Below are 23,453 nucleotides of genomic sequence, written 5' to 3' on the forward strand. Positions count from 1 at the left end.
TCTTTCAATTGCGTTATTTATTTTCACTCATTTAGAATTAGAAACCCCCTTTTTATTGTTTTTACTTTCCAAGTAAGTCATTGACCAAACAATAGTAATAACAAGTTGAAGTTAAGTCTAGACTATTTTCCTCGTGGGAACGATCCCAACCTCACTAGTTGGGTTATTTACTTGACACGACCGCTTTACTTCTTAAATAAGAAGTAAGTTTGAGCGTATCAGCTCACCGCAAGGAGCTTTATCGCAAGACTACAATAAGAGGAACCACATGCTCATATAGCCAAACTGAGGTCTATTTTCAAGAGTTGTCTGGGTAGGCCAGACTTGGATATGAATGTTATCGGGCTGTGAGTGTTTCGTCTATCACTGACAGGAGATACCGCGATATGGTTTGGTGAGCTACCCTTCAACTCCAGTTATGCTTAATATAAGTTGAGAGATGTGTTCTTAGCAAGGTAATATCAGTGTCCAAGAATCTCAACCACAAGAATAATGTGAACAACTTTTTGGCACTACCTGGAGAGTCGGTGAGTAGCTCTTGGGACAGATTTACTGCGTTCGTGAGAGGCGTCCAAACCACTGCATTGATGATGAGTCATTGAAATAGTACTTCTACAGATGTCAAGATGATAACAATAACGCAGTGCTCCATCCTATTGCGGGGGGTTCCTATGGAGAGTGAACATATACAGAGATCGCAGAAAAATTAGAGAAGATATCTCGCAACAACAAGGCTTGGATCACTAGTAAGTCGGACACTAGGAGAAACACCTTTTCAGCATAAGCTAAAAACAACCCAACAATAGATGAGATGCATGAAGAATTGACAGAGATGAGAACTGAGCTAGGGTTGGTTTTGAAATATGTGAGCAGAGGTGCAGAGAAGGTGAATGCGGTGAAATATTTAACTAAACCACTACCGCCGGCAGATCAATAATATTTGAAGAGGATACTTATGTGGTTAATGATAATACGGGGGGTTTCCGACCAAACACCAAAGTCTACAATCAGGAGAAACAATGTCAAGGAAACCAAGGTCAAAACTATGGTAACTACAACCAAGAGGGCCAATATGTTCAAGAGGGGAACTACAACCGCGACAACAACTTCAACAAAAGTAATTATAGTAATAGGAATGATAGGAGTGGACCCTATGTTCCACATCAAAATAGAAATGTTTCTCTTAGCGATGGTGGAGGTAGTATGGCACTAGATGAGTACATGCTACAAAAGATGATGAGGAAGTTTGATGCTAGCGATGAGAATGTCAAGGAGATGAGAGGTGACCTAGATAACATTGGACAAAAGGTAGATGCACATGAGATTTTGATTAAACACCTTGAGATATAGATGACACAATGTATACTATTGTGAACCCTCGCCAACCTGGCACCCTCCCTAGAAACACTATCTAAAATCCTAAAAATGATGGTCATTGTATGGAAGTCACGACTCGAGGAGGTAAGAAGACCATTGGCCACCCATGCCGTTTGTAGTAGAAGATGATATGAGAAAAGAAAAAGAGTTAGTAGAAGATAGTGGAGAGTTGGGGAAAACACAGTCAAAGAAGAAGAGGTGTCTCAGAAAGTGGTCACCGTTCCTAGACCTCCACCACCATTCCCTCGGATATTAGTGAAGAAGACTGAGGATGGTAAATACCAGTGATTTATCACTATGTTTAAGCAGCTTTCCATCACTGTCCCTTTGATAGAATGTTTAGGAATAATGCCCAGTTATGCTAAGTTTATGAAGGATATGGTGACAAATATGAGATCGGTAGGTTTTGAGGATGATCACTGAATGCAGCATTGTAGTGCTATTGCTACAAGGTCTCTTATACATAAAAAGGAAGATCCTGGCGCTTTCACCATTCCATGTACAATCGGGTTGCTACACTTTGATAAAGCACTATATTATCTTGGTGAAATCATAAATCTCATGCCTCTTTCCATTTATAATAAGTTAGCTTAGGTGACCCAAGGCCTACTACAATGCTGTTACTTATGGACGACAGAACAGCGAAGAGTTCCATTGGTATACTCCATGATGTGATTGTGAAAGTGGAGTCATTTATATTTTTGGCTTTTTTTTTATTCTTCACTGTGTTTTTTATTTGAGGTTCCCATTATTCTTGGGAGGTCATTCCTTTCCACCGGGCTTGCATTGGTTGGTATGTAAAAATGGCACATGAAAGTTAGGTTGAATAATGAAGAAGCAACTTTCAACATATGTAGGTCCATGAAGTAGAGCGGTGAGATACAAATGGTATATGTTATATTCTACATGGTTGAGAATATATCTGAAGTATAAATTGAAAAGGGACTAGGTGTCGAGGCACTAGCGATTGTGATCATGAATTTTGACAGTGATGGTATCGAAGATTATGGGCCTTTGGTGGCTGCACTTGAACGAAATGAATATCAGTCAAAACCGAAGAAATTGGAGTTATATATGAAGCATCTGGAGTCACTCCCCGAAATATCTATTGATGAGGTGCCAAAATTAGAGCTTAAGGCTCTACCAACTAATCTGAGGTATGTGTTTTTAGGTAGAAACGACACTTTGCTGATGATAATTGCAGCGGATTTGAATGTAGGACAAGTAGAGTGTTTAGTAAAGGTATTGAAAAGGTTCAAACGATCCATTGGTTGAACTATTGTGGACATTATTGGGATCCCCCCCGGTATTTGTTCACACAAAATCCAACTTATGCCCGCGAACAAACCAAGGATTGAGCACCGAAGAAGGTTGAATCCACCTATGCAAGAGGTAATGAAAAAAGAGACCATCAAGTGGTTGGATTCCGGATTAATTTATCCTATTGGAGACAGTAGTTGGGTATGTCATGTTCAGTGCGTGCCTAAAAGGGGGGGGATGACAGTGGTGCTTAATGAGAGGAACGAGCTTGTTACAATGCGGTCAGTGACCGGATGGAGGGCTTGTATAGACTACCGGAAGTTGAATGCTTGGAATGAGAAGGACAATCTCCACATGCCCTTTATAAATCAGATGTTGGACTTTCTCGCAAGAAAAGGGTGGTATTTTATTCTTGATGGCTATTCGGGTTACAGTCAAATCTCTATTGCCCCTAAGGATCAATATAAGACCACTTTTACTTGCCCTTATGGGACATTCACATTCAAAAGGATGCCGTTTGGGGTATGTATGGGAAACTCACGACTCGGAAAATTTGGTCAGACTTTGTAGTAGTAACTTCTGTATAATTTTTTGGAAATTTTTTACAAGGAGTGGGTTAAAAACGTTCTCATTCAAAGCAACATAACATAGAAGTATATAGACAAAAATCGCGTCCTAAACATGCTTGTGACCCTTTTGTGTCAAGGGTAGGCCTAGAGATTTGAAGGATGTATATGTTATTCGAAACATTCCATTGTCTCAAAACCCAAATTTATACAAACTTTATAAATAAACTGAATGGGGATATACAAAAGGGGAAAAAGGATACAAATAATCAGTCCTACGCAGGGGTACAATCTTAAACAAATTTTCCATGTAAGGTCCTTCGATCTCAACTTCTTCTCTTCCACGAATATCGACACCTTTGGAAGGACTAGTGGCTTGTACAACTCTTTCTTCGACTAGAACAAACTATTAATCTCCCCGTCCCCAAGGAACAATGATTTTTCAAATAACATATACAACCTTCAAATTTTAACATGTAAGCATGATTGTCCGATTAGGCCGTGGACCATTTTGGACTCAAACTGGTCTTTTTAATGGACTAAATACGCCTTGGATGTTTAAGCCATATTAGGTTAATTCTTGGATTTGGAATTGGTATCACTCTAACCTATGTTGACTAGAATTGGTTTATAAATGACGGTTACCAAGTCGGACAGACAATGGGGTGAAGCTAATAAATGATGTTGGATGACCGCAAAACAACTATTCTTTTACTACTTACAAAGATAAGACTTCTGTGTTTTCTGAAAGAAGTTGTAGTAAACCACGTCGCTCTCTTTGTCATAATGCACACTATTTGCCGTTTGGCGGAGTTGATGCCATGAAAATTCAACAATTTTATAACATAATAAAGAAAGCAAGTAAACAGTTATTTACATGTCGCCACTTAATTTTTAATGAAAAATTAAGAGAACTTAGTTTTCAAATGATTTTGAACAGAATAACCTATTAAAAACCTAAAGGGGGTTTGGGAATTCTTCTTTTATATTTTAGAAAGGTGTTTAAGACACCTAAAATAATCATTAATACGATTTTCCGACAACTAACTTTATTGGCTAAAACGTCTAACTTATTTTGAGATAAAAAATATTTCGAGTTGTTTGAAAAGTGAAGTATTAATTTTACTATCTAATTGAGATTTGCAAAATTTATTTTTAAGTTTATTTATACTTGATTGATTTAGATAAGTTAATAAAACGAGACGGCGTCTTGCAGGGATTTGAAATTTACTAACTTAAAACTAGTACAAGATATCGACAAACAAATAGACAATAAGTAAAAAGAGAGAGAGAGGGGGGGGGGGGTTGGGCCCAAATCCGATTTATGTCCGTCTGTATCGGTATTTAGACCCATTTCGCTTTTGAGGCTTAGGCCCATTTGATTTGTACCTGTACTAAACTAAACAAAATAATAAAGAATAAATAAAAAAAAATGACAAAGGGGCTTAGGCCCAAAAATATCAAAATACAAGTTCTGAAAAATAAATTTTGAGTATTTTAGCCCAATCTCTTCGATTCTCTTCAATTCTCTTCAAATTTTTCAACTTCAAAACCTGTAGGTCGATTTTTAATGGTCGGTTGACTCGATGAGGGGAATTTGAGTCTTTACCTCACTCTCAAAATGCAAAGGGAAGCGTTAGTTCGTGATGTAACTCGGACGGATTTTACATGCAAAATAAATGAAATAAAATTCATAAGTAACAAATCACCTCCTTCATAGAGGAAACAATAAACAATAAATATATAAATAAATAAATAAATAAATAAAAGAAACCATAACTATTGCTTCAAGTGTCAAACATTTAAAAGAGAACAATATAACCAAAGCATAATACCAACCTTGACATAAAATAATTTTCAATTTATTATGGGAAATCATTACCTACAGGGAAGTTTGACAATAATAGCAATTAAACATTAGTATTAGTTAAAATCAAGACCTAAGCAGTTAGCCAATTGGATAATTGATAAATGATGAAAAAGGCATAACTAAGCAATTTAAAGTTAGTCAAAGCAAGCCAAGTATATAGATTATTCAATAGGCAACTCATGCAGACCTCAAAATTGGATAAACTCCATCACTTCAAGGACTCCGTCAAAGCTATTACTAACTAATATTACTTATTTTAGGCATACAAATTTGAAACAAATTCAAAGTCATCACATATACTCACGGCCGAATAGAAAATTAACAAGACATGCATTAATATTCAAAACCGGAAGTAGTATGGCAAAGGAAAGGGTGACGAGGGAGGTCATAACCGACAAATAAGACAAAGATCAATATACGATATCATGCTCCCGAGACTCCCTAGGTAGAGATTAACTACAATCAAGCTTAGACAAAAGACACATAACAACAAAAAAATAGAGCGATTGATAACAGGAAGGGGCAGAAAGGTAACTACATTTTTGGAATATGAAACTAGCAGCAACACCTAACACCACAAAGTGTCCAAAGCTAAGATACAGGGACCCCATGATTCAATTGAAGATAGTAAATTGTTAGCAAGTGTCATCTTCTAAAAAAAAACTCATGCTATTCACATCCATGCTTATTAAGACAACAAAATTTGGTCTCATCTCATATACACGAATCATATCTGGAGTGAGCGGAAGATGAAACACACCGCAATTTTTCAAGATATACTAAAGCAAGATGAATAATTCTTGGCAGCCACAAAAGGAAAACATATGTCTCATACATTAACTTAACAATAACATACAACCAGCAAACAACTAAGACAACTTTCATCATCAGAATGCGGCTCTAAATTAGAAAAAAAATCAGAGAATATAGTGAAAGAATGTAACCATTCGAAATGCAGTGAACTAAAACGATGAGCAGGGGCAATGGCCAGCTTTCACCACTGAAGACCGAACAGTGAACAACAAAACTTTAACTAAAATCTCTGTTCCAGCTAAACATAGAGCGAGTGTTGGTAACGACATAGAGCGGAAATTTTTGGATTCGGGTTAATTACTTTCCAAGCCTCAGTACGTATTTTTGAATATTTTGTTGAGACCCCCTGATGTAGTGAAGAAGAGACATTATATAGATGGATGATTAGGTCACGAAATTTTTGGGGGAAATTCCGTTGAGGAAATGGATGGACTTTTATAAAAAAAAAAAACCCCAGAAGGATATGGTGCCAACTCAAAAGGGTATGAACTTGGTACAATTTTCCTAAACGGATTCAAAGGGAGTGTCGTCCGATTCGAGCAAAAGACAATGGAGCAAGGGGATTACTTCACCTGGCCTGTTCACGTACGGAGGATGAGGTAGAGAGGGAGAAAAATGACACAGTTGCATCTGTTCTCGTAAGTGAACTCGATTGATTCAGGCTTCTTCACGCATGAAGAGGAAGAGATCGAATACGGGTCGAACGGCTGCTATTGTTGGTTCTTCTGGTATTATATGTTCTTTCTGGTCTTCCTTTTGCTGAATGAGGAGATGGAATTTGGGCCGGGTGGGAATGGTGGGTCTAGGATTTCTAGGTATTTATTGCTGATTGAAGAGAATAATCTGGGCCTGGGAATATTGAATTAAAATAATGGAGAAGGATATAGGTTGAGCTGCTGGAGATTTGAATGATTTGCACAACATGGGGTCTTAGAATTAATATATTAGCCAACTTAGTCTCCTGGTGAATTCCAACGGACATAATTTAAATAAGATGAATTAATATAAATTAATTAATAGACTTCTCAATTTTAACGAAATTTTTTAATCGACTTAATTATAAAATAACTAATCCAAAACGTAAACTATTGTATAACCAAATTAATTAGTAAAATATTTAAACAAAATAAAATATTTTTGAGATGATTTTTGAATTATAAAAAAATATAGTAATTATATACATAATCATGTAACTCATATATATTATGCAAGAATTATAAAAAGAGATGAGATTAATTTAAAGTAATTTTAAAATGTTTTGAACTTTATGAAAAATCTAATTATTTTAAATCGTTTGGGATTAAGAAGTTTGTAACTGATTCTTATCAGGGAGGGTCAAAAATGGGTGTAAACAGGCACTTGTTGCGGTGTCAGAGAGTTGGTGCCTTGGTGAGAGGCAAAACAGTAGAGGTATTTGCGCGTGTTGAATTAGTGTCTAGTGTGGTTTCACTGTGCTTTCAATGCATTTTTCCTAAGAGTTATGTGTGTGTAGAGCCTTTTTGTTGTTGTTTTAACATGTTTTTTGTGTTTGTTTTGCAGGAAAAATGTCCAAGATTAAAATGCACAAGACAACTTGAAAAAAATGCAGAAGATGACCTAAGAAGGACATCGACGGCCCATAAGTGGTGACCGTCGATGTGCAGTTCATGATAAGGGTAAAGATCAGCGAAATCTGACCAAGTGTGGAACCACGAGCTCCAAATATTGTCGGACTGTCCTAGTGAACCGTCCATTTGTTCATAAAAGGCTCCAGTACCTGGTTTCTCAAGATTCTAAGTATGGAACAATGGAGGAGCCCGTCGATGAGTCAACAGACGGTACTGCAGGTCCGTTTTTTGATTCAGAGAAGATGCTAAGCCGATGAAGAAATATAATTCTAATTCTGGAACAAGGGACACAGTCGACGGATCGTCGTCCCATCGACGGTCTGTCAGTGGGGTCGTCGATCAATGCCGCATTTTTTGAAAATGTTTCCTTATTTTATTTTCTTTTATTTAGGACAATATTTTCTATAAATAGGGGTTAAGACCTTGTTTTTAGGGTTAGATACTCCTAGTATTGTTTTACTCTTTTTTGGAGATTGGTTTTTGCAAACTTTAGCAATCAATCAATTTTTGGATTTCGTTTGGAGTTTCATCTTGTGATTTCAAGTTAATTATCTAGGTTTCTTTGTATTGTTAAAATAAGTTTATGATTTCTTATTTAAAAACTATGAATAGTGATCTTGCTTGCATGGGTAACTAAATCCATAACTAGGGTTGTGGAAACCATGGGTAATTAACAAAGTAAACCTAGCAAATAAGCTCTTGCATGTATTTATATTTCTTTCATTTAGAAGTGCTTTTTAACAAGTGCACGCGTTAGAACTAGTCTTGTTGCTTCTTGCCGGACCAAGAAGGTAGTAATAGGAAAGGAATTATCAGCATAGATTTAGTCAGATACTATTTATAGGCTAGTGTCGATTAGTGAAAAGTAATAACTAAGTCATGCATCGATTATGATATGCAATATGAGGTAAAGGTACGATTAGTAGCTTATACATACGTAGCCGGACCAAGGTACGGGGTGAAATTCTCTAAATGCCTGACCAAGGATTTAGACATAAAAAACTTACCGCTTTACATGCAAACACTAGGGAAGAATTGCTATTGCTAGAAATATGTCGTTATTAACCTATGGGGAACACATATACCTAAGTTAGTCTCACAACTTGATAATAGAAGATTTACTTTTGCTTTCTTAGCTTAGAATTGTTTAAGAAACTTGTTTCACAAAATCCCCTCATTTTATTACTTGTTTTCGAAAAGACCTTAACTAAATAGACTTAATTGTACATTGAAGTTAAGTCCAAACCATTTTTCTCATGGGATCGACCCTAACCTTCTAGTTGAGTTCTCTACTTGATTATGACCGCTTATACTTCTTTAGGGAGGTGTAATTTGAGCGTATCAATAACCTTCGGGTATTTCCAAGTCAGGGTACATGCAAAGGTCATTCTGAGATGGACTCTTTCATGACATTCATTTCTTCTTCACATTTTCCTTCTCTCACCCTCCACTTCTTCTCCATCTCTTCATAGTGATCCAGCTCTGGTTGAATGGGAAATCTAGGACATGGTTCAGGGATTGTGTAGGCTGGTGGAGTTTGGAATGTTACAGAAGGGTATGTCGGCTAGCTAGGCAAAACACGTAGATAATTGGAGACTAGGGGTGGGATTTGGTAGGTTGGTGTTAAGTTTTGGGAGTGATTAGTGTTAGGTGCTTGGTTCTGATTTGGTAGTGGTGGTGGTCTTTGGTAGGAAGTGTTTGCGTAAGAAGCGTTAGATACAGTTAAGTCGATGGTATGAGGAATTAGGAGTGGAAGTTATGGGTCCTGTGGAGTGGGGGGAAATAGTTGGGTAATGGAGAACTTAATGATCGAAAGAAGGAGGAGGTCTTCTAGTTTGGAGGGGTGGTTCATTTGATGCAATAACCAATTTGACCAGATATTTAGTTTGTTGAAGCTCCTGTATGTCTGCAATTCGTTGCATTAACTGAGAGATCAACTCACTTTGATCAGTGAGTTCAACATTTATGCTGGTCACATCCATAATTCCCGTTTCTTCAGAAGTACAAATCATTTTGCTTTTGCCTTTATCTAAAGAATGATCATGGAAGGATGGTATGATTGCTTTAGATCTTGTAAAGTAGGAATGGCGGGGTAGTTTGATTTCAACACAGACCAGTTTTTACCTATAGAGAAGAACATCTTAAGAGACATATATGTTAGTTTTTGCTTCGAGAAGATTAATGAACGGAAGGTTTTGAACGAAAATAAATCTTTCGGTGTCTGAATTGGGAATGTCGACTTGCATAAAACTCTGTTAATTTCTTCCACTCATATGCTTTGTTGGTAAAACTTTTCAGAATCTTTCACTAATAAGGTAGGATAAAAATTGAAATGACAGGGACCGAGCCTTAAGTAGGCTGTTTACGTTTTCAACCAAGGAAATCAAGCTCGACGTAGTTCGATTTATATAAGATAACTTAAACATAATCTCCTTGAAATTGACAGAGAGACTAGGCTCAAAAAGAGTTTCCTACGTGCCGGCTATAAGCTCAAGTCTCGCATAGTTCTTGATTACAATTAAATTTAAAAACAAACTGACGAACATGAGAGATGCGTTACATGAACCTAAGTCTACCCCAAACTCCTTTCTTTCCTTTTCAATCGTAGGGTGACGATTCAGTTCTCTCATCATCTGAACCTTCTTTTGTTTTCCTTTTTCCCCTCATCGAAGAAGCATTCCCAAAATTTAGCTTCTTAATGTCCTGTTCAATTTCAGGGATCCTTGCAATCGCTTTAGTTATATTAATGATCTCTTGATTGATTTTGGCAATTTTTCTTTTCACTACGGCTGCTTCCATGTCAACCTCAATAATTCTCTCATGTAGCATCCATTCAGTTTGGTCCAATATTGCAAGTCTCCTTTTGGCTGCGACTATCCTCTCTTTAGTCTTGATAAATGTATTGAACATTGACTCTTTAGTTTCTCCACTACTAACAAAAGCAACGGGCGGAATTGGTGTGTTAATGCCTTTACCAAACATTCTAGCAAATCGACTTTCATGTGATGAATGAATAAAGATTTAGGAGATTTTTGGAGTATAGGATTAATATATTTTTGAGAAACTTGAACGACACTTCAAGAATAATTTGGAGGGACTTTGTTGTTGTGAATTTTAACATATTCTTAGAGTGCTCTAAAAACAAGAATGGATTAATTTTTCTTTAGACAAAATGACACATCACAACATATAGAAATTAATCAAAAAACCCACGAACAATTTATATCGCGCCCTAGATTTGTAACATTTTTATGCAAAAGGTAGGCCTAAAGATCTAACACAACGTGATTATGATAGATTGATCCAAGCCATTAATTTGTGACAACTTCAGTTTGGGAAACAAAAACCAAATATTCATTAAATACCAATAAAATGGTACAACAAAGAGAGAATAAACTAAAAAGACACAAAATAGAGACAATTCTAAGGCTAGGCCTAAATGTTGTTATCAATCACGCTGGTGGAGGAAGTGACGATGACGCTCCCATGTTGCTAGGACTTGCTCCCGCATTATCCAAATATTGCTTTATCGCTTCCATTTGAACCCACATTTCACGAGTGACCACTTTGGTACCAAGATGAGAATGCCATACCCAGATTGTCGTCCCAACATCCTCCAAACCTTGTTCGCCTTCTGGACTCGTGATATGGCGATCTTCATAAAACCCACACCTAATATTCTGGAATTTCTCTTTCTGGCTCATTTCCTTTATCCATCGCGAGAATATTGTTCCAATCATGAAAAATCTATCTGGCTCTAGGGACTTTGAAGTTTGGTCCGAAGGATATTTTAGAAACCATCATGTTTGCTCAAAAAGGGATTTGTTGTGCTCGACCAAACTATTGAAGTACGTGCACTAGAGCATATGGTTGTATACCTATCAACCTACTAATCTTGATAAAGTAGAACCTCCTGCATCTGATATAGTCCAGGAAACGTGAGAATAATCGATATTTCCACTAAATTTGGTTACTGGTGAGGGAGGCCAGATATCCATACAAGTCATCAGTAAAAACCGGAGATACAAACGTTCCAATTCTATCGTAAAAAATGTCAATATGATTTACGTTACTAAAGCATATGTAATCCAAATTTTAAGCTGGTGAAAATGTTCCATGTCCCACATTTGTAAAAGAAGGTTGCAACCTTCAAAGAAGTTTGTTTCCCTCTCTTGTATTTCCCAAGAGCTCAAAATATTTCTGCTAAAATCATGGGACTAGAGTGCGCTCTTCACCATTAACACCTTCAAAAAGTATATGAGCCACAGAACATATGCACGTGCTAATATGACCATGTTCTCGTGGAAATATTAAAGTCCGTAGTAAAGCCATAACAAATGTGATAGGATGTCTAGCTTGCTAATGAACAAGAGTGCAAGAGAATTCTTCCCTGAACACTTTGTAACTATCCGACCATCCAGACCTTTCATATAAGTAATCTAGAAAAACTCAATTATGTTCGAACCATCAAAGTTTCTTTTCATTTTTCAGTCCTAAGTAGCGAAGGAATTTCTTCCAAGATTTATGATGTACCGTGGTTTCACGGTATTTTTAATGTTTTTTCCTTAAGTTTAGTGTGTCCAAAAGCCTTTTTGTATTGATTTTTATGTAAGTTTCTCCTTATTTGCAGGAAATCTATCCAAAGATGAACGCGGAAGTTTTTTAGCGAAAAATGTAGAAGAGACCACCTACAGAGCTTATGACGGTCCGTCGAGTCTATGACGGTCCGTAGGTGGCATCGTAGTAATGAGAGAAGCTGCTGAAGGAAGATAGGAAAGTTTGGCCTAGTGTGTGATTACGGAACTCCATGACGGACCGTCATAGCCACGACGGTCCGTCCTGCTAGTTCGTCGCAATGATCAGAGAGTAGTCTCAGTACCCAAATTTCAAGAAATTGAAGTATTATGAACTGGAGACCCTCGAAAGACCGTCGTTCTTGAAACGGTCTGTTATACCTGTTCGTTAAGGGTAATGAAGAAAGCACCAGAAGAGTTTGTGAAGTATGGGACGACGGAGGCCATGACGGCCCGTCGTGACCACTACAGTCCGTCACGAGTTCCGTCGACTCAGACGCGTTTGGATAGATTTTCAGTAATTAGAATCCTTCTTTTATTAGGTTTTGGTTTTTATTATAAATAGTTCGAAAAATCTCGTTTTGGGGGGAGACTTTTCGAGTAAGACTTTTCGATAATTTTTAGTTCTCTTGTTCAAGTATTGAAGAATTAATTTCAGTAATTGATACACTTTTTCTGGAATTGATCGGTGGTATTTTTGTTGATTAATCAAGTTAATTTCTGGATTTTATTATTTCTCATTAAAGTAAGTGCATGAATTCTTATATTAAATATATGAATAGTGTGATCATGACCATGGGTAACTAAACTCCTAACTAGGGTTGTGGGAACCATGGGTGAATAATGAGGTAAAATCTAATTAGAATAGAAATTCAAGAATAGTGTCTGACATGTATTGATAATTCTTTCATTTAGAAGTCTTTTTAACGGATGGACAACGTTAGAACTCGCCTTAATGATATTTGCCGGACCAAGGAGGTAGATAATAGGAAAAGAATTATCAACATAGATTTAGTGTACACTGTCTAATAGGCTAGTGTCGGTTGGTACGAGGTAATAACTTAGTCAAATATCGAATACAATGCTTAATATGAGGTAAAGGTAAGGGTTAGTATAGCAACACACGTAGCCGGATTAAGGTGCGGAGTGAAATTTTTTAGATGCCGGACCAAGAATTTAGAGATACATAACTTATCACTTTGCATGCAAGATACTAGGAAAGAATTGTAATAGTTAGAATTATAAAGTTAGATATCTGTGGGGAACACTTAAGCCCTAGTTACTTTTATTAATTGATTAAGCTCCGAGATTTTAATTTGTTAGTGTTTACTTTTATTTAATTAATTATTTTCATTAATTTAGAAATAAAACCCCCCTTTTTTGTCTTTTTTTTTCTAAGAAAATAGTTGACTAAATAATAGTAATAATAAATAAAGTTAAGTCTGAACAATTTTCCTCGTGGATCGACCCCAACGTCATTAATTGGGTTGCTTACTTGATACGACTGCTTTACTTCTTATTTGAGAAGTACGTTTGAGCGTATCAAATTTTGGCGCCGCTGCCGGGGAAAGTAGCTTTTAGATTAACTTAAACTTATTACTAAAGTTTAGTCAATATTTTCTTTGTTTTACTTTTCTATTGATTTTTATTCTTGTAGATTTAGCTTCCTTGTATACCAAATACACTGAGAGGAAGAGAACCTTTGCTTCTCCACGACCACGAATTAGAGCGTACACTATACACTATGAATCGGAACTTGGTTATTAACGATGATGATCTAGACTAGAACATCCCAACTCCAATTGATGCTCATGGTCAATTATTACCCGATGATCCTGGTGAAAATCAACAAAGGGAACAAAATACAGCTCAACGTCCTCAAGAATACTAGAGAGGTTATGATAATATTGCAGACTCTGATGGGTCACTTGTCTTGCCCCCTCTACCACAAGGCCACACCTATGTTGTAACTAGTAGTCTGATGCAAATGTTCACTGTTAAAGGTTTGTTTTCAGGGCTACCTTCTGAGGACCCACATGACCACATAGCTAAGGTAAGGGCACCGTGTAAGAGTTGTGTAGAAAGGCCTTATTTGAATTTGGATGTAATAGGGATAAGAGTATTTCCTCTCTCACTGACGAATTAGGCTGCTATTTGGTTCACTGAGCTCCCTTATAACTCAATTTTCACTTGAAACCAACTAAGGGACGTTTTATTAGCACGTTATTACCAGATCTCCAAGAAACTATATCACAAAGACAGTGAACAACTTTGTGGCACTACCAGGAGAGTCAGTTAGCAGTTTTTGGGATAGATTCACTTCATTGTTGAGAAGTGTCCCCAATCACCGCATAGATGATGAGTCACCGAAGGAATACTTCTATCGTGTACAGGATGATATAATAAAGCGGTATTGAATACTGTAGAGGGTTGTTCTTATGGGGAGTGTCCTTATGTCGAGATTGCCAAAAGGTTAGAGAAAATCTCCCGCAATAATAAAGCTTGGAGAACTAGGAAGTCAGATACTGGAATAAATACCTTCGTAGTGCAATCCACACACAACCCAGCCACAGATGAGATTCGTGAAGAGATGACTCAGATGAGAACTGAGCTTGGGTTGGTATTAAAACATATCAATGGTTGCAAAAAAGATAAATGCAGTGAACTACTTGCCTAAACCACCACCACCAAATGATGAATATTATGAGGAGGAGGATTCCTATGCGGTAAATGAGCAGACGGGGGGTTTCTGACCGAATGCCCAAGGCTCAAATCAGGAGAATTGGCGCCAAGGTCAAGGAAACAAAGGTCGGAACTATGGTAACTATAACCGTGAGGGTAATTATGTCCGAGATGGAAATTACAACCGCGACAACAACTTCAATAGGGGTAACTATGGTAACAAAAATGATAGGAATGAGCCCTATGTTCCTCCTCAAAATCGTGAAGTTGCTCCTAGGGATGGTGGAGGTAGTATGGCGCGATTTGAGGATATGTTGCACAAAATGATGAGGAGGTTCGATGCTAGTGATGAGCACATTAAAGAGTTAAGGAGTGATTTAGCGAGTATTGGGCAGAAAGTCGATTCACACGCAATATCGATTAAGCAGCTTGACTTGCAAATGGCCCAATTATCTGCGACTGTGTACACACGGCAATCGGGCACTCTTCCTAGCAACATTGTCCAAACTCTGAAAAATGATGGACACTGTATGACAATTACTACTCGGGGTGGTAAGCAAACCATTGACCCACCTATGCCCTCTAATGAGGAAAAGGTGATAAAAGATAATGATAAAGTGGTAAAGGTTAGTGGTGAGGTAGAAGATAACACTGGAAAAGATGCTGAAGTGCCTAAAAAGGTAACTCCCATGCCTAGACCACCACCCGCCTTTCCTCAAAGATTAGTGAAAAAGACCGAGACTGGTAAATATCGGCGTTTTATAACAATGTTGAAGCGGCTTTCTATCAATGTCCCTTTGGTAGAAGCTCTACAACAAATGCCCGGATATGCCAAGTTTATGAAAGATCTGGTTAAAAAGAAAACATCAGTCACTTTTGAGGATGATGATAGAATGCAGCATTGTAGTGCTATTGCTACAAGATCTCTAGTACAAAATAAAGAAGATCCGGGTGCGTTCAAATAATCCTTGTACAATCCGGTTATTACATTTTGCGAAAGCATTATGTGATCTGGGGGCAAGAATAAATCTCATGCCCCTCTCGATTTACAAGAAGTTTGGTTTGGGTGATCCAAGGCCCACTGCGATGCGACTACTGATGGTCGATCGAACAGTAAAAAGGCCTATAGGGATACTCCACGATGTGCTAGTAAAAGTGGAGTCTTTCATATTTCCAGCAAATTTTGTTATTATTGATTGTGAAGTCGATTTTGAAGTGCCTATCATTCTTGGGAGGCCATTCCTTGCTACGGGTAGAGCCTTAGTTGATATTGAAAAGGGCAGATGAAATTTCGGTTGAAAAATGAAGAAGTGACCTTCAACATTTGTACGTCCATGAGGCAGAGTGGTGAGCTCCAATCGGTATCTGATATATCCTACAAAGTTGGTAAGTCATGCGAGACACAAATAGAAGAACGTCTAAGTGTAGAAGCATTAGCGGCAGTGTCAATGAATTTTGATAACGATTGCATTGAAGAGTATGGGTAATTAGTCGCAGCTCTTGATCGTGGTGATGTTCGATTTAAACCGAAGAAATATGAGTTAGACATGAAGAATCGCGAGTCTGCATCCGCGAAACCATCTATAGAGGAGGCACCAAAGTTAGAACTAAAAGATCCCCACCTCATCTCAGGTATGAATTCTTAGGAAATGGTGACACTTTGCCGGTAATCATTGCATCAGACCTGAATGAACAACAAGTTGAGAGTTTGGTGAAAGTGCTAAAAAGGTTCAAAAGAGCTACTACGTGGAATGTTGCAGACATTATTGTGATCCCTCCTGGTATTTGTTCTCATAAAATCCAACTCATAGACGATCATAAGCAAAGTATTGAGCATTAGAGACGCTTAAATCAACCTATACAAGAGGTCGTGAAGAAGGAAATCATTAAACAGTTGGATGCCGGAGTAATATATCCGATCGCCGATCGTAGTTAGGTATGCCCTGTTAAGTGTGTACCTAAGAAAAGGGGAATGACTGTGGTCCCCAATGAGAAAAATGAACTTGTTCCAATGAGATCAGTTATTGGATGGAGGGTGTGTTTGGATTACCGTAAAATAACAGAAAACCAAATGAATTAATACTATATTGATCCAAATGATTTGAGCCTAAAAACAGATCTTTCTTTTTCACCCCAACTGATCTTCTCTGGGAAAAATGTGTTGGTCCTGTTCCCTCCTTGGACATGTGTATATCAGTTTATGCCAAAAGCATAAGTTGAGAGTGGATAATGCAGAAAACAACCTTGTCGTGGCCCTTACCCAACCGTGGGTATTGTGAACCTTGACTCATGGAAAAGTCATGAGTTGAGGGTGGCTGTTATAAGGAATACTCTGGAAAGTGGGGTTGAAAGAATGAAGAGAAAGAAAGAACAAAATAGAAGTGATTAAAAAAAAAGGAAAGTCACTTACATATAAGTATAAGAAAGGGAAAACAGCAAGATAAAAAGAAAATTGAGAAATTGGACGAAATAAAACGATAAAAAGGTGGTACGTTTAGCCGATATGTCAAGGAGGTCAACAAGTCACTAAATTATATCTAAATATACCCTACCTGACCCTGAGCCTGTGTTACAAGCTAAGAAATTCCTATCGTGATCCTAAGCATTGTATGACGAACTTAAAGCAGTGGAAATAAGGGCAAGCTTATGGCAATATGTATTAATGAGATGTGAATTTGTTCTGAGAGTTAGTGTTGAAAAGTAATCCTTATACTCAAACTGAAATCATTGTGTGAAAAATGAGGATGTTGTTTTGAAGTGAGGACACTAGTTGCAATACCGGAAATATTAGCACCTCGGTGAGAAATTGAAGAGGATATGTGTCTGTGCGTGGTGAGTCTGTGTCATGGTCTGGTTCCACATAATTCAAGCCTAATAGTGATAACATGCATAAAAATGACGAGAATGATCGAGATTGATAGCCAAATGATTGCGAAAACTAAAATATGGATACTCTTGTACAAAGATTTTGTAGTGAGTCATAGTGCATCGCTTGAGGACAAACAAAGAATTTAAGTTGAGGGTGTTGATGTACCGTGGTTTCACGGTATTTTTAATGTTTTTTCCTTAAGTTTAGTGTGTGTCCAAAATCCTTTTTGTATTGACTTTTAGGTAAGTTTCTCCTTATTTGCAGGACATCTGTCCAAAGATGAACGTGGAAGTTTTTGAGCGCAAAATGTAGAATAGACCACCTACAGAGCTTATGACGGTCCGTCGAGTCTGTGACGGTCCGTAGGTGGCATCGTAGTGAGAAGAGAAGCGGCTGAAGGAAGACAGGGAAGTCTGACCTAGTGTGGGATTACGGAAGTCCATGACGGACCGTCATAGCCACAACTGCCCGTCCTGCTGATTTGTCGTAATGATCAGAGAGTAGTCCCATAACCCAAGTTCCAAGAAGTTAAAGTATTATGAAACGGAGACCCTCGACGGACCGTCGTGCTTGGAACGGTCCGTCATACCTGTTCGTTGAGGGAAATCAAGAAAGCAGCATAAGAATTTGTGAAGTATGGGACGACGGAGGCCATGACGGCCCGTCATGACCACTACAGTCTGTCACGAGGTCCGTCGACTCAGACGCGTTTGGATAGATTTTCAGGAATTAGAATCCTTTTTTATTAGGTTTTTGTTTATATTATAAATAGTTCGAAAAACCTCATTTTGGGGGGAGACTTTTCGAGTAAGATTTTTCGATAATTTTTAGTTCTCTTGTTCTAGTTAATTATTTTTATTAATTTAGAAATAAAAACCCCTTTTTTTTCTTTTGTTTTCTAAGGAAATAGTTGACTAAATAATAGTAATAATAGAATAAAGTTAAGTCTAAAATATTGTCCTCGTGGGATCGATCCCAACCTCATTAGTTGGGTTCTTTACATGATACGACCGCTTTACTTCTTATTGAGAAGTAAGTTTGAGCGTATCAATTGACTGTAAGGAATAATTTGACCTTTTCCTCGATACTACTGGTGAAATAATAGATTTCCTCCAATGTAGGTGTTAGTTCAAATTCTTTGAACGTGAACACAACACGGTCTAGATCCCAAAAACACAATCAATGCTCTAATCACATGTTTTTCTGGGTTAACCTTGAATAGCATATGGAGACACCCCAACCTTCTTGTAATTGCTAGTTTTTCACTTGGAGTAAAATTTTCCAACCAGGTATCCAATTTGTATGGAAAACCCTTGACCATCCTAATTTTGAGAACTTGGGGGACTGAATCCATCCTACAGATCAAAATAAAATGAACATATAATTTCCAAAATTACTATGTCAAATTTAGTATTTGATTCGGCTATCATAATCACATTGCAGAAAACATGCTCGTCGGTCATTGGGTCGCGAAATTTCAACATAAGGGTGGACTTCTTAAATGTTGAATCGATAACCAGGATTGATCCACATAAGGTATGTGCATGCATGACTTAAATTGAGGTGAGCTTTAACTCTATCTTATGTTTTCTAAGATTTGGCTTTCTAGACACAAGGTACCTGGGTGGACAACTCGAGTGAGGAGGCTACGCGGTCACACGGAAAAAAGATACGAACACCCCGCACATAAGTCAACTCCTAACTTTGGTAATTTTGAAAGAAGTTTGCGAGTGTGCAAAGAACGCCTCACGTGTATGTGTGATAGTGTGACTTTCCAAGAAGTGGAGAAATATGAACGGAATGACAGTTTATAAAGCAGTAATAAATAAATAATTTATATAAAGAAGTAAAAACAAACAATTTGTATCACATAAGCATGATAAACAAAGCATTAGATATGTATAATAACACAAGCAAATAATATGATACAAACAAATGCTAAAAATTTGAATAATCAACCTAAGTCTATTATGGTTAGAACCTACTAAATCACCAGTAGAGTCGTTATTTCTGTTATGCCGTAATTTTACTTTCTTAAGCAAAATCACTTTTGAAATGTTGTAAATATAAAACAATTTAAGAAAAATACTTAGAAGAGAGTCACCACTTAATTTTTTAAAAAAAAATTAAGCAAACTTATTTAAAAAAGATTTTAACATATTAAATCTTTATAAATTTGGAGAACATGAGTAAGAGGTTCTTATTTACGCTTTAAGAAGGTTTTTAAGGCATTTGAAGTGTCCACTAACACGCGGTTATCCTATGACTTAGATTAAATATATTTTAACATGAAAATATATTAATTTAAAATATTTTATTGACTGGAGAAAATAATTAAATAAATGACCCATTTATTTATTTTATTATTCCAATATTTTTAGAGAAAGGGATGTAAAATTATACATTCTAATTTTATTTTAAGTCATTAGCTTTTAACAAGAACTAGGTTAACTAAAATTTATTTGAAACATATTTTAAAATTACAATCTAAACCAAATCGGTCAATTAACACATGTAAACTATTTTTCTTTAATCGAAAAAAAAGTTTTGACTAAATTATTCAATTAAAGTATATGAATTGATAAAAAAAATGAAATTTTACTACACTAAACTAACATAAAGAATATAGTTCATCTTTTGGGGATTTGATTAAGTTAAAACCAATACAAACAAAGCCAAAGTTAATAAAAACAAACAATAAATGATCACAATTAAATAATTTAGGAGAATTAAGGAGAAACTGAACTTAGATCCTTCGTGGGCCAAAATCATTGTTGATTTTGAGCACTTGGCTCAATTCCCCTTTTGTATACATCTGATGTATATCGGCGTATATCAAGTGTATACAAACTCATTTTTCTACCTTCAAACCTGTAGCAGTTCCATGTTAATGTGTTTCAGCTTTCCTTTACTTTGCATTAGTTTCCAAAATTTGAAAATATTGACTAAAATAAGCAAACACCCCGGAAGGAACCAAAGAAGAGGATAAGTTAAGCACGTGTTGAAGCTACACTCAAATCCCATAAGTAATAATATTCTAACAAACCAAACAGAGAAGTGAATACAGTAGGCAAATGATCAATCAAAACTGAAAAGTAACTCATGCTAAACATGACGTAAATCATGCTCTATGTCTCATAACTCACATAATAAAAGCATATATTTGGTTAGAAATGAAAAAGACATTCATAAGCAAGAAAGGATATTCTAGCTTTGAAAGTTTTTATGTATGCTTGACTAACCTCAAGTTCCAACACCAAGAACAAGTGACATAAAAGTTATCACACTCGAGAAAAACTTCATCTTCTCAATTATTATGTAGATCAATGAAACACACGTTATATAACTTCACTTATAGAAAGAGGACTACAACAGACATACCCGAAGTATTGGTTAGGAAATCTTGTGGCTTTTATGTGATAAAAAACACACTGTTTATTGCAAGACCAGAAGACTTTAACACGAAAACACGAAACAACCTTACTAAAGAGATTCTTAGGGTTACCAAGAAGAGATAAATTAGAAATCCTACTCAAAACGACAAGATAAATTTTGGACGGCTATACAACTCAAAACAGTCACAAAATCAAAGATGAACTACAACCTAATATTCATATTTAAGCTAAATAGAATCAGACTTTAAACTCAACCGAAATAGAAACACAAGCTGAAATTAGAGAAACTAAACAGTAAACAAAATACGAGCTTTCCAGAATGCAACATATTAACATGGACATCACCAATGCAACATATTAACATGGACATCACCAACACTTAGTAATAAAGAGAAAAACAAATCAGGCTAAACCTTCCACAAAATCAGATTGTAGAACATAAAATAATTGAAATTTTACTCCCAAAAAAAGCATGGGAGATCGAATCCAAAGAAAACAACAATTGTAAATAACTAATAGTCCAGTTACAATTATATAAGAGACTTTTACAATGGGAAATAGAGGGATAAAGTTGTTGCACATCAAAAGAAAAAACCCACTGGATAATTTAAAAAAAAATCAAGATGCTAAAAAAAACAAATCTAAGAAAAAAGTCATCATTTTCAGTCTAGGACTTAAGAAATAAAGCATATCTTAAACCTTAATGTAAATAGTAAATAATTCATCAAATGACGAACATGCTTAAAGTTTCCTAGTGGCAACAACAACAGCCTCATACAATTTATTGTAGATAAGTAAATAATATAAATAATTCACTATACTGAAAGAACTAAATCATCAGACAAGGACAATACTAAAATAACAAATCAAACTAAACTCAATCTTCAAATGAAGCAAGTAGCATATCTACGAGCAAAGCAAACAACAAATTCAACTAAGCAAATAAACTGATTTACCTTTCCCAGAGCAGCGATTAAGACAACGAGCTTGAATGAGCTATTTGACCAGCGCACAAGGAAATCCGAGATTCAAAACAACTAACCCAAAAACTCTAGTTACAAAATACTATTATACTATAATTCAATCTCCAAAAAATATATTGTGAACTACTTTTTCAAATATGACCTCAAAATCCATTTTTTTTCTCCCTCTCACTAATTACTTAAGACACAGGGCTATTAATATGGAAAGATGAGATGATTTGGGGGAGGTGGGCAAAATCATTAATCAAAATTTTATATAGAAGAGATATTGAAGACTTCTAAAAAAAAAAAAGGACAACAATTTGATCGATTAGGTTGCTAGGTTATGGGTTTGCATAGTAGTTGGAAGAGTGTACTGATTTCGCGTGATTTTCTACTGCTGCCCATGATTTCCACTGCAATGAAGTAAAAACAGGGTCGATGTTCGCAGCACGTTGGGAGGAAGCAGAGTGGGGTCGGTCGGGTTTAAGATTGTATTGTTGTATGTATTGCTGATCAATATAATCTTGGGATGAAGTTTGGAGGAAGATGGTTGGCTCGAAGTATTTGAAAGATGAGCTGGGTCAGCTGGAAGTGAATATGAAAGGGAAAATGGGCTGCTGATTTGACGAGTGAGTGGGTCAAAAACTTTGAAATGATCAATTGAATTTCACTATAGCCAATCAAAATTAATAACTTAAGTCGAATTAACTAAATTAGTAAATTCGACTAATGATTAAATGGGATGAATTTAATATAACTAATCGATGAACTTCTTAATCTTAACAAAATAAAATAATTAACTCAATTATAAACTATTAAGTCAAAAAATATATATTATTAATATTTAATTAAAAAAATCTTTTTGAGATGATTTTCAAATATTCATGAAATGTAGTAAATATATATACAAAATTATTAGAATATACAGAATATCTTTAAAATTATAAAACGACGAAATGACTAAAAATGGCTTGTAAAATATTTTAAATTTTATAAAGTTGATTATTCAAATCGTAGAAAATTTAAGCAGCTCTATAATTAATTTATATAGTGGAAGACCAAAATTGGGTCTCAACAATCCTTACAATCATCAATCCACTTAATGCATTTACAAAGGCATTTTCTTTCTAACTAACTGTCCACTTATCAACTTCTAATTGGAAACTTAACAACAACCTTCTCGACTAATGAATCTATACACAGCTATCAACTAACTATTCCTTCATTTCTACATTCCCTCTAAAATGTTTTTCATTCCTAACTTGACCAGTAATTCAACATGTTGTTGACGACCCAAAGCTTTGGTAAACACATTTGTTGGTTGTTCCTTGCTTGCAACATAATTAGTTCTTTAATTTCCTACAATTTTCCCTTATAAAATTACAGTCAATCTTAGTGTGCTTTGTTCTTTAATCATATATGAGACTGACTGCTATTTATAATGCAACTTTATTATCAAAATATAGATCAATTGG

At 36.1% G+C, this 23,453-nt stretch overlaps 1 long non-coding RNA gene across 1 annotated transcript; it reads right to left on the reverse strand.

The window, feature by feature from the left end:
• Positions 1-20,244: 20,244 nt before the first annotated feature.
• Positions 20,245-22,588, reverse strand: LOC114076797. Its single transcript, XR_003577836.1, has 2 exons — positions 21,970-22,588; positions 20,245-20,489 (listed from the first exon to the last, which is right to left on the reverse strand). It is a non-coding gene; the product is annotated as an uncharacterized LOC114076797 (long non-coding RNA).
• Between the last annotated feature and the right edge of the window lie 865 nt (positions 22,589-23,453).

The sequence above is a fragment of the Solanum pennellii genome, chromosome 4 (assembly GCF_001406875.1).
Source record: "Solanum pennellii chromosome 4, SPENNV200".
Classification (NCBI taxonomy): Eukaryota; Viridiplantae; Streptophyta; class Magnoliopsida; order Solanales; family Solanaceae; genus Solanum; species Solanum pennellii.